General features: G+C 38.2%; 1 pseudogene; it reads left to right on the plus strand.

Moving 5' to 3' along the window:
• The first annotated feature begins 288 nt into the window (after positions 1–288).
• On the plus strand, positions 289–1293 carry LOC147548830 (VQ motif-containing protein 4 pseudogene; annotated as a pseudogene).
• The last annotated feature ends 10162 nt before the right edge of the window (positions 1294–11455 follow it).

An 11455-nucleotide genomic window follows, 5' to 3' on the forward strand; every position in this document is an offset into this window, starting at 1 on the left:
GTGGACTTCGCCAGAGATGGTGGAAGTTGCCGGAGATGGTGGTGGTAGGTAAAAGGAATAAGAAGCTGAAAAAGTATATGGAGTTGGTTGTTTGGAGTAAAAAAAAAAATTCTAATTTTTTTTTCTTTCCACCCAGAATTTCACATCCGAGAAAATTTCTTAATTTCTCAGTAACACGGACTAAAAAAAAAACATTTGGACATTTTCTCCATACCCAATCAAAGTTCGAACCTACCAAAACAACAAGCAACAAAAGAGTGAAAGGAAAAGAAAAGAAAACTAGACTCTGAGAACCAAGAGAGAGAAAGTAGACTTGCTCTTTCTAACCTCCCTCAGGTCTCCCTTCACTTTGTTCTTCACTCACCTCTTTCTTTTTCTCTCTGAAAAAAGGCAAAAGAGCTGAAGAAATTTGACCTATCTATGGAGATGAACTCACCAAAACCTCAAGAGAGAGAAAACCCATCTTTCCAAAACTCATCAAAAAGCCATGGGAATAACAGTAGCAGCAGTAGCAGTAGCAACAGTAATGGAGTACAACAACCATTAACACCAAAAACCATTTCCAGATCTGAAACTAATACATACCCAACAACTTTTATTCAAGCTGATTCTTCATCTTTCAAAAAAGTAGTTCAGATGCTCACAGGATCATCTGAAACAGCTAAACAAGCATCAAAATCTAATTTTGATCCATCATCCAAAAACCCTATTCCTCCAATCAAAACTGGTCCAAAAAAACAAGGTTTTAAACTCTATGAGAGGAGAAATAGTATGAAAAATCTCAAAATCAGTCCTTTAATGCCTGGACTTATTCAAAATTCTGGGTTTTCACCAAGAAATCAAGAGATCTTATCTCCAAGTATTCTTGATTTTCCTTCACTTGTTCTTAGTCCTGTTACCCCTTTAATTCCAGACCCATTTAACAGATCTCCACCAACTTGTACTAGTAATTATTCATCAATTGCAGTTAATTCATCAGTAGCAGAAGAAAGGGCAATTGCAGAAAAGGGTTTTTATCTACATCCATCACCAATTTCAACTCCTAGAGGTTCAGAACCAAAATTACTTCCTCTGTTTCCTGTTACATCTCCAAGAGTTTCAGGTTCTTCTTCTTGATGATTTTATAATTAAATGTTTAAGCTTTTTTCTATAATTGGGTATTTATGACCAAATGGTAATGAAATGTTTGATGAGAGAGAAAAGATAAAGATCTTGTCTCAATTGTACAATTTGATTTCTTACTTCTTAATCATGGGAGTAATTTGATCTATCAAAATGGGGATTAAGATTCAATATGGGTTTTTTTCAGTAATTACCCTTTTATGCTTGTTTTCTCTTCATATTTTCATGGGTTCATGAGAATTGTGAGAATAGTCCCACATTTGAGAGAAGGGAGATCTAGCAACCGAAAATATAATGTCTAGGTCATCTGTGCTCATTCTCAATTAGTTCATGATCTACTCTCTTTAATAATAAGAAAGCCAGCTTGAATTATTCAGACTTTGGTAGAGAAGATGGTCAACAAATTCTTGAAATGGCCACTAATATCAAAACAGTAGTCTAAATTATGAAGTTAGAGCAACTCCAATGTGGGGCTCGGGCTCCCAATTTTGGGAGCCCCTGAATTTTGGGAGCCCCGGGGCTTAGAGCAACTCCAATGTTGGGCTCCCAAATCTAAATTTTGTACATGTGTGGTGTAAGTGTGTGAGGTTTGTGTTTTAATTTTCACCCATTAAATTTTGGCTCTAAAAAATGATTATGTATTTCGATTATGTATTTCGATTATTATGTATTTGATTTTCAATCTATGAAGTGTGTTAAGAAAAAATCAAAGAAATTCTATTTAAAAAAAATATAATAAAAAATGATTTACATTTAAAAATTACACCAAAAAAATTAAATCAGAAAAAGATTAAACAAAATAATTAAAAAAAAAAAAAAAAACAAAAAAAATTAAACATGGGGTGGGTCCCCCCACCGTATTCAACTGTTGGGAGTCCCCAACTAGCCGTTGGGGACTCCCAACGGATAGAATATGGGGCTGGGAGCCCCCAGCCCGGGCTCCCATTTGGGAGCCCGGGAGCATGGGGCTCCCAGCCCCACCGGGAGCCCAGCCCCGGGGCTCCCGGGTTGGAAAGGAGGGGCTGGGGCTGGGGCTCCCAAAATTTGAATTTGGGAGCCCCAGCCCGGCAACGTTGGAGTTGCTCTTAGAGCAAGAAATCTTTAACCTAGTTTGATTTTAAGCAAATTTTGTATGATTGGGTGAATCTTAGAAATTTGACCAGACCAACCTTTTATGTGGTAATCTATTTGGGAGACCTAAACAAGGGCATATCTATCTATGTATAGAGAACTTTGATGATCATAGCATCTGAATTTACCACCCTTCTAGTCTTTTATTGTTTGTTTTTTAAGTTTTCAGCCTATAGCTTATGAAATAGTACAGATATGGTCAGATTGACTTGAGTTGGTAAAGTCGGTCTTTTCATATCAGCATTTATACTGTGCCTGAGACATATCTCTGTCAGGATAAGATTTTCTCTCTAGATCATGACCGGACACATATTCCGGCTGGATATGCCGGGCATAGTCGCATTTTCCTTTTTATATAGGATATCAATGGTAGGACCAATTCAGATGACACCATTTGCCGAGAGCTTGTTGCCGTAATCCTAGCTCAAAATGCCGAGGTAGCTTGCACTTCAGTGTCACATACATTTACGTTTTTTCCTCGTGCGGTCTCGAAGGAGTGAGAATAACGCACAAAAATCCCTAAGGTTAGGCCAACGCTCGGGCACGATCTATATTTTTTCATTTGAATTAATCTACTACAGTTGTCATTACTTTTCACAAGAGAGGCCTTGTTAAATTTTTTGAAATGTAACAAACTTCTAGCCTAGGTTATCCATCAACTTGAGTTAAATTGTAAGGAGTAAGGACTAAGAAAAAAGAGGAAAATTAGGTCATCTTCTTGAATGTGAAAGGGGAAGTTCTTTTGACTCAAAAAAGCTAAAACTCTACATGAGAAAAGACGCATGAGAGTGGACTGAGACACTATAACCAGTGGAAAGAAGTTGAAGCTACCCTACTTCGGGTTCTCTTCTGAGTGAATATTAGGGTAAGTCATAAGGTAGGACCCAAAATCGGTTAATTTCATTAAAACCAACTTTGACCTTTCAAAATTTGGCTAATCCGGAAAAATGTAGAAAGACACTGATGCGTAGAGGCAAAGATTACTAGTGAAAGGCGAGAGGGCAAAGCTTTTTTTTTCGATGAGAAGGCGAGGGCAAAGCTTATTAAGTGAAGAAGCTCTTCCTGTCACCTGATTGAAATTAAAAGAAAGGAACAAAGTGCTGAAGCCTGAAGAAATGGCATCCTCAAGAACAAGCGGAGACCTTTCTTTCATCACTAAGAGCATCTCCAAACGCCCAACCTCTATATTGGCATAATCTCTATAATTTCACTCCTTAAATAGAGATTCACTCCAAACGCAAAACACTATTCAAGTCTCTATATTGGCATCTTTGTTATTTTATTATTTTTATTACTTATAACTTCTTTGATAAATTAAATATAATTAATATAGATTATATATAAAAACATTATATTAAAAAATACATATAATATTAGAGATATTACAATGCGTACGTTACTACAAATCTTAGAGATATCACAATGCGTACATTACTACAAATTACGAAAATATAAACTAATATTGTTACGTAATAACTACTCCCGTAAAATTATTTAGTACTCCGGTAAGTCTCCACCTTCGCCTCCACTTCTAGATTCGCCTCCGTCTACACCTCCATACCCACCTTCGTCTACACCTCCATACCCACCTCCGTATCCACCACTTCCGTATCTACCAATTTGATGTCCACCACCTTCATTCTATGAAACGATATGATCTTATTTATTACCTAATTTTGTATTTTGTTACGCATTTTATGTTTATTAATAAAATTTTAATTATGACCATTTATAATTATATAATTAATTAAATAGTATTATTAGTTTATTAGAATACAAAAGTAATAGGACACAACTGTCAATTCACAAGAGGAGAAATTTACTGTTGAAAATACATAAATGGAAACTTATAAAATTAGAAAAGATAGGACGAGATTAAATCTTTTTTTTTTTAAGGATCTTTTTTAAGGACGAGATTAAATCTAAGTAGAAGGATATATTAATTAAGTTGGAAAGCAATATCGTTCAACAAAAAAAAAAAAAAAAAGTTGGAAAGCAATATTGGAGCCAATATTCCAGCCGGGGAGGTGTCGTGCACTATAGGCACCTCCAAAGTTACTTCAATACCATATGAAAATTATGAGACTCTTACAAAATTTAGAAGTTCTGTTCATGTTTAGCACTCACAAAAGAAGATACTAATAATTTCAGTTACCTACATTTAAAACTACAGATTTTCACTTTCTATTCTATCAAATATGTGTTCGTAAATAAAAAAAACTCTTAAATAGGCACCACACTATTGGTGTTAATGTAAAGTTATGGCTGTTCATACGGCCTTAGTTCTCGAGGCAAGGGAATGCAAGAGGTCGCTCCTTTAATGAGATACTGAATTATATTATACTGATCGTCTGATCGATAACATGAGACACTATAGTAAAAAAGAACCAAAGAGATTTGAAGATTTTATTTTGGATATCTCTTACAATAATTAAACACTATTATTAGATACAGACTTATCAAGATGTTTGAAGATACTTTCCTATATTAGTTAGGAATGTAAGAAACCTTAACTCAAAACGGGGGCCAGGGGATGGACGACACGTGCCAAAACACCGAATAGGCACGAGCAAGACTTTGATAAAACTAACTGGGGGACAAGACTCGGAAGAACTTTGCCACCTAACTCCTGGAATAGGAGGTCGACACGAAACTCTTAGCCAACGTGTGCTCTGTCATGACTTAAATACCCGTGGACTCGACTAGATCTGCATCCTAAGCCCTAGAAAAAGGGTAGAAGTAAGTTATGTGCCCAAAGAGAGTACACCCCCAAGTATAAAAACGTCAAGTAATAAACCCGGTAAGACCATGGTCGATCCACGGAGATAAGAAGGTAATTCGGATATCGAGAGAGTCTAGCCCACTGGTTTAGCTGTCACTAAATATCTCAGGCTAAAACGAAAAGATACCAATATGAGTTTGTAATTAATTTGGATTAATAATAAGAAATAAAGAAAAATAAAATTAGACTAAACTATCTAAGTGAGAGGTGAGAGAGATTCGGGAGAAGAGTTGCAAGAAGAGTCGAACAATAGTCGATTGAGAGGATACTTCGATCCACATGTTTCGATATTGATAACTACTAATTACCTATTGGCATGGAAGGTTAGTTAACTTCACCCACACACATCGGCAATACTAAGCATAATGTGTCAAAAAAATAAGCATATATAATCGATCAAAAGTTACTAAGCATCGACTATCAAACTAAGTACACACTATCAAATGAGTTGACATTGAACAAGTATGACATTCCTAAGTATAATGCGTCAAAATAAGTATAACGATCAAAAGTTACTAAGCATCAGCTATCAAACTAAGTATGTGGTATCACATTATTAGTCAATAAACTATTAAGACTAAGGCTTCTAATTCATAAAATTAGACGAAGGTATTTGAACTAGCATTTAACAAAAACATAATCAAATAATCATATATCAAATCATGCTTCACAAGTTTTTGTACAATGGAGTTAGCTAAACATGGCGAACAAGTAATAAATGATAAGAAGATAACAAGAGAATCTCCCTTTTTCGATGTGGCGCGAGGCTAAGATCGTCGGAAGTCTTTAAGATGCAGCCGATCTCCCCTTAGTGAGTTTCTGATTTCTCCTTAGTATTGTGAAATAGGTGCCCCATTAGTAAAAAAACAGATTTTCAACCCTAACACCAAGAGAAGCAAGATAAAAAAGTTCAAAGTTAAAGCCCTAGAGTTTCTGGTCAAAGAATGGCAGGAAAAGTCTAGAAAGGTTCGGCCAAAGATGATTATTCCGGCCAAAGCCAAAGTCCAGCCAAGACCAGCTCGTTTCCGAGCCGTAACTCTGTCCTGTGCGCGTCCTTAGCATTCTCGAGCTAAATGCTTCGTCCCGAGCTGCTATAATTGAATCCCGAGCTCGAGCTACTCCAATGGAAATCCTGTGTTATTGCCTTGTGCCATTTCTGTCCTGTGCTTCATGAGCTCTTTTTGTGTCGGCCAAAGCTATGGTCGACCTGGTGTATTGGCTGGCTTCAGGGCCGTGGCTGACAATTTTGGGACCCAATGCCAAAGTTCAATCGGACCCTTTAATACAAATTTGAGGTAAACAAAATTGACATGCGAAGTAATAAGCACAAATGTGAAATAATTATATGTGAAACGTTATAATAAGTCATTGATAAACCTAAACGAATGGTGTTTCTCCATGATTTTCTTAACTAATTAATATCCCCTAATTTGTATAGGACTTTACAAAAATTAGAGTTTTGATTGTCCTTTTTCACATAATTTAAAATTTAAGGAAAGATAGATTGACAGAGAAAATTTTTTAAGAAAAAAAGATTATATAGAGATTTGAAAGTGGGAAAAGTTTAGAGAGAGAGAGAAAGAAGTTGGGTGTTACAACATAAAAAAAGAAGTTGAGAAAATGCTCATAGTGGAGGTGAACCCAAGACCTAATATGCACAAGTTAAACAACTTACCAACTGAGCTAGTATCCATCTATTGTAATAATGTTACTCTTATTTCCTAAATAAGTTTAGCTAGATATTATCCGAAGAACTAAATGGGCCCTTGGGATGGGGGGGCCCAGTGCAGGCGCCTGTCCGCACTGGCCCATCCACGACCCTGGCTGGCTTCTTCTTCCTTTTCTCTAGCTCCAAGCTTAAACCCTGGCTCATTTCTTAGACAAAAACACTTGAACTTTTCTTCCCTGTTTTTCATACCTAAAATAAAAATCAAGGCTTGGTCTAAAGCTTGACACTATTTTGACTTAGGTTTGACTTAGACTTAGTCTTCTTGGATGGACTTGGTCTTCTTGGACCCTTGGGCTTTGGGTTTGGGCTTTGCTTCTCATTTAGAAACTAAGGGGGTGCTTTCAACTTTGTCTCTACATTCTCTACATTTCCAAAAATACCAAAATACCCCTCGGCTTCTTTCCTTCATAACTTCCACGTCCGAACTCCGGTCTGATTTCGTTTTTGCCGCCGGATTCAACATTGACTCCACTTGTCATTTGACCTCTGATTGTGACCAAAATACCCATGGTGTTCTTTTCTTCTGGTCTCGTCCATATGAAATGAAAATGTGATGAACTGCTACATGTTATTCCTGATCAAACGTCAAATTCCAAATAAGCTACCTAACAAGAAAAACACATAATATATTAGAAATAACACCCAAAATGAACTAAGACGTCTAAGTTAAGTGACTCAAATGTGGCACTTTCATGTCACATCAGTAAGCTCCACATCTTAATCTCTACTCTAGCGAGGAAAATATCAGTAATACGGAGAGTTCAGATAGTGCCGAATATCTTCTTATGATTAGAAAGATTCCATTAACGGCCATGCCTAGTGACCTTCATTAAGAAGGTGACTTACCTCGCCAGACAAACTTGTACAACACCGCAGGTTTTCCTTGAAAAGAGATATGATTCCTTAGCCTTTGATTTCTGCTTGACTTTCAAACTGCAACACTAAACTGACTTGAGTGTCAGAGTGTCTCTGCAGGTACTCCCCCCATTAAGTCATCGACGACAAGGAAGAATAACTAAATCAAAAGTATGTAAAGAAGATGATTATCCGGAAGATACCCTAGAAGACACTCTTTGACATCATCTATTTGACGCTAGAGGAGGAAGTGTCACTTCAGCAACCCTAGAGGTTCGTTACCACGTATCCGACAATGTTGAGAAAGTTCGAGCACTCAAATCCGCCGTTACCATATACGAAGCTGGAAATCTAGTAGAAAAAGTAATCAAATTGTTATAAGAATAGAGGAAAGTGTCGACATACAAGCCACGATGCGAGTAGGCGTGAAAGCCTCATAAGCTCAAAGTGTTCGATATTGGCATTACCAGAGCTAGATGTGGAAGTTTCTTCCCATGGAGATATAAGAAAATAAACGAAGATTCTCAAAGCGACCAAAGATGCAAAGCGAGTTTCTTTTATGAACTGTCTGGCAAACCATGATTCAAAACACGGGGTGTCACAGTTGGTATCAGAGCATGAGTACGTGCATTGGGTCGGCTTGCATCAGAATATACTTATGTGCATTAATAGGGAGAGGTAACTAAAAGCACCAGGCTTGTTAAATTCGTAAAAGTGTCAAGAGAAAATATAAAAAAGTAATAATATTGTTGATTTTCTTTTGTTCTTAGTTGAGATTTTAAGATTTTTATTTTATCTTTACTGACTTTAATGTGCTCAGCACATCTGGGTCAGGCTTGCGTGAAGGACCACTCAGATATCATAATGTGAGTAAGGTTCCTTTAACGGTAGGTCACTTGCATCATGATTTTGTTATGCGAGCACATTGCCTGCAGAAGATAGTGATGCCGATGAACCGAATATATGTAATTAAGGTATGAATTGCATTCATAGTAGACTTAGGTTCATATCATTGGTTGGTTAGTTGTGGATGGACTTCTTGATTCTTGTTACTTACTTCGATGTACTCGCAAAAGGAATACTTGGTGGACGGTTTACGTTGGTTGTTTCTTTTCCTTCATTGTTGTGCCAAGTGGTATAAGAGGACGGTCAAGGGTTAATAAGAGGTTTTGGTAGAAAATTTTGGGCAAGGGCGACATATTGATGTTGTAAAAGTATCGAAGTCAAAAGTGTTTGAGGAGGTTAAGTGATGTAAACTTTGGTGAAAGCGTAAAAGTAATAATATTCATCGATAAAAATAAGAATAAACTGAAATAAATAAAGAGAGAAGATGCAATCAAGGCTGATTTTATATTTTGTAATTCGATTCAATGCTTAAAAAGACAGAACGGGCTCTCCTATATAGAGTTTAGACTCTTCTAGACAGACTCAAATAAAGAAAAAAGAACTATTCATTGCTACTTTCCTTGATTGCTACTACTCCTATTTCGAAACAACTAAATACTTAAACCTGGAAACCCTAAATTCTCATATACGAAAACTCTACTATACAGACTCACATGACCTGGCTGTTAGGCCCACTACTAGCTTGGCTGAGAGGCCCTTATGGTCGATGGTCTCCATCATACTCCCCCGCTGGAGAAATACTTGCCCCCCGAGTTGTTATCGACATAAAGTGGATCGTCCGGAAAATACCGATAGATATCTACGACATTGAAAGTGTTGGAGATGCTGAAATCTGGAGGAAGATCAATAACGAACACATTATCGTTTATTTTGGTGATGACTTTGAACGGGCCAAACTTCTTTTGGCCGAGTTTCTTGAAAGTGCCCACGGGAGTGCGCTGCTTGGAAATAAAGACCATCACTAAATCACCAACGTTGAAGTCCTTTGAGACTCGATGTCGTCCGCCGAAGCCTTGTAAGAGGTATTGGAGGCGGAGATATTAGTTCGTACTTCCTCGTGTAGACGCAACATCTTAGTTGCCAACGTGTCGGCATTATGGTCAAATTCTGGTATCGCGGAAGTGGACCAAGGTCGAGTACATGTTACGGACGGGATGTGTAAACAATAGCGAACGGTGCCTTCTTCGTAGTACGGTTAAGCGTACTGTTACAGCAAATTCAGCATGAGGGAATGCGGTTTCCCAATTAATACCCCTGTCTTTAGTAATACGCCGTAGTAAATTTCCAAGTGAACGATTAACCACCTCGGTTTGAGGGTGGCAAGTACTACTGAAGTTGAGATTAGTATCAAGTCTCTTCCATAAGAAGCACCAAAAGTGACTTTGAAACTTAGCATCACGATCGGACACTATACGTTTAGGTATCCCGTGTAAGCGAACGATCTCCGAAAAAAAAAGGTTCGCAATATTAGAAGCATTGCCCGTCTTTTTACACGCAATAAAGTTAGCCATTTTGCTGAAACGGTCCACCACTACAAGTATTGAATCGCGTCTTTTCTGGGAGCGAGGAAGACCAAGGACGAAATCCATAAAAAGGTCCTCCCAAATAGTGATGGGAAGGGGTGGCGGTGTATATAATCATGTATTCTAAGTCTTGCCCTTACTATTTTGACACGTGAAGCATCGTTCAACAATGCGAGAGACATCTGAGCGAAGTTTTGGCCAAAAGAAACTGTCATAAACCAAAGTGAATGTTTTGTCACGCCCGACATGACCTTCATTATGAAACTCACGTACAATATGCTCGCGTAGAGAAGAAGACTGGATGCACAACTGCTGCCCACGAAAAAGATAACCGTCAGACAGTAAAAACTCACCCCGAAGGGTGGTAGGAGGAACAATCGGCCCATATAGTGGCAAAGTCCGGGTCGTACTTGTATTGGTTGATTATGACGTCGAACCCTGGAACATGAACGACCATGGTGGTGAGGAGGCTAGCTCGTCGGCTAAGTGCATCTGCACCGTGTTGGAAGTCCCGGATTTATTTTTGATCACAAAGTTGAACCATTTGATATAAGAGATCCAACGCATATGCATCGGGTTTGCTGTTCGTTGGTCGTTGAGGGTTTGAAGCGCCTTGTGATCCGTAAACAGAACGAATTCTACCTCCAATAAGGAAGTCGTGCCAATGCCGAAGTGCCCGATAGATGGCATAAAATTCGGGCTCATAAACAATCCACTTACTTCTAGCATCTCCTAATTTTTCACTCATGAATTCAACCGGTTTTGTATGTGGGGACAGAACAGCCCCAATCCCAAGTCTCGAGGCGTCGCGTTCGACTTCGAATAAGGAAAATCCGGAAAAGCCAGAACCGGTGTGCAGAGCAAAGACATAGTTTGATTAAATTAAAACTATGTTTTGCACTTCATCCCAAGAAAATTTTCCTTTTTTTATACAGTCGGTAAGCAGAGCTGTAATAGTACTGAAATCACGAATGAATCGTCTATAAAACGAAGCCAAACCATTGAAACTGCGAACCTCTGATGGTGAATAAGGGGTCGCCCATTCCGAACTAGCACAAACTTTTGCGGTATCCACTTTCATGCCATCCTTGTGGATAATAAACCCCAAAAAATATACCTCATCTAGGAAGAAGTGACTTTTCGGAACGTTCATGTATAAGTAGTTTAGGCGCATAACATCGAAAACCGCCTTAATGTGGTTGAGGTTGGTCACTTTTGGAAGTTCTACATATGAGAATATCATCAAAGTAAACGACAACAAATTTGTTCAAGAATGGTTTGAGTACCTGATTCATGAATCGCATAAAAGTGTTAGGTGCGTTGGAGAGACCGTACGGCATAACCAACCACTCGTAAAGACCCTCTTTAGTGTTGAACGCCGTCTTCCATTCGTCCCTTTTATGTATA

Source organism: Eschscholzia californica, unplaced genomic scaffold (assembly GCF_041429995.1).
Source record: "Eschscholzia californica isolate CP2 unplaced genomic scaffold, dmEscCali1.0.p SCAF_3, whole genome shotgun sequence".
Taxonomy (NCBI): Eukaryota; Viridiplantae; Streptophyta; class Magnoliopsida; order Ranunculales; family Papaveraceae; genus Eschscholzia; species Eschscholzia californica.